The sequence below is a fragment of the Myotis brandtii genome, unplaced genomic scaffold, assembly GCF_000412655.1.
Source record: "Myotis brandtii unplaced genomic scaffold, ASM41265v1 scaffold1763, whole genome shotgun sequence".
Classification (NCBI taxonomy): Eukaryota; Metazoa; Chordata; class Mammalia; order Chiroptera; family Vespertilionidae; genus Myotis; species Myotis brandtii.
The window spans coordinates 315,984-317,000 of NW_005356530.1; the positions used below are offsets into that span (position 1 = coordinate 315,984).

Here is a 1,017-nt window from a genome sequence, read left to right on the forward strand (position 1 = left end):
GGCGTGCAGGAGGCAGCCTATTGCTATTATGCTTCTCTCTCTCCCTCTCGCTTCCTCTCCAAGAATCAAGTTTAAAATCTTTTAAATTAATTGCGGCCCTGGCCAGTTTGGCTCAGTGGATAGAGCATCGCCCTGCAGACTGAAGAGTCTCAGATTCAATCAATTCCAGTCCAGGGCACGTACCTCGCCAGCCAATCCATGTGTCTCTCTCAGGTCGATGTGTTTCTCTCTCTTTCTCTCCCCTCTTTTCCAATCGCTGGGAAAAAAAAATTAATTAATTTTGGTAAAACCATAAAGGATTGGTCCTTTTGTGAGTGGCTTCTTTTGCTCAACACAATGTCCGCTGGTCCATCCTCGCCATGCGGGTGTGGGAATCCCCCCTCTCTGAAGGCGGGATAGTTCCCCACTGTGCGGGGGGACACATGGCTTATCCATTCACCCACCGATGGACACGTGGTCGCTTCCAGCTTCCGTCCTGTGAAGGATGCTGCTCTGAATAGGAGTGCACACTCACCTTTTCCAGACACTGCTTTCCGTTCCTTTTCATATATGTCCAGGAGTGGAATTGATGAATGAAAATCACCTTATTATTACTATTATTATTGCTACTAGAGGCCCAGTGCACAGAATTCGTGCACAGGAGGGGGGGGTGTCCCTCAGCCCAGCCTGCACCCTCTCCATTCAGGGACCCCTCAGGGGATGTCCGACTGCCGGTTTAGTTTTGATCCCACAGGGGATCGCGGGACTAAACCAGCAGTCAGACATCCCTCTCGAAATCCAGGATCGCTGGCTCCTAACCACTCACCTGCCTGCCTAATGCACCCAATGGCCCTCCCCTGCTGGCCTGGTCGCCCCCAACAGGGAAGGGCAGTTGTGGGCGATCAGGTGGGGCCAAGTGGGGGGAGGCGTCAAGGGCTCCAGGCTTCTGGTTATGAGATACATACGTCCTGGGGACGTGAACAACAATAAAAGCACCTTTTCTCCATCCCAACAGCACAGGGTTAAGGCGGCTAAAAT

At 52.1% G+C, this 1,017-nt stretch overlaps 1 protein-coding gene across 1 annotated transcript in view; it reads left to right on the forward strand.

Annotated features, from left to right (window-relative positions):
- PTPRH (protein tyrosine phosphatase, receptor type, H) overlaps nucleotides 1-1,017 on the forward strand; it is a 21,752-nt gene that overhangs the window by 15,002 nt on the left and 5,733 nt on the right. The gene's annotated exons all lie outside the window — the stretch shown is intronic.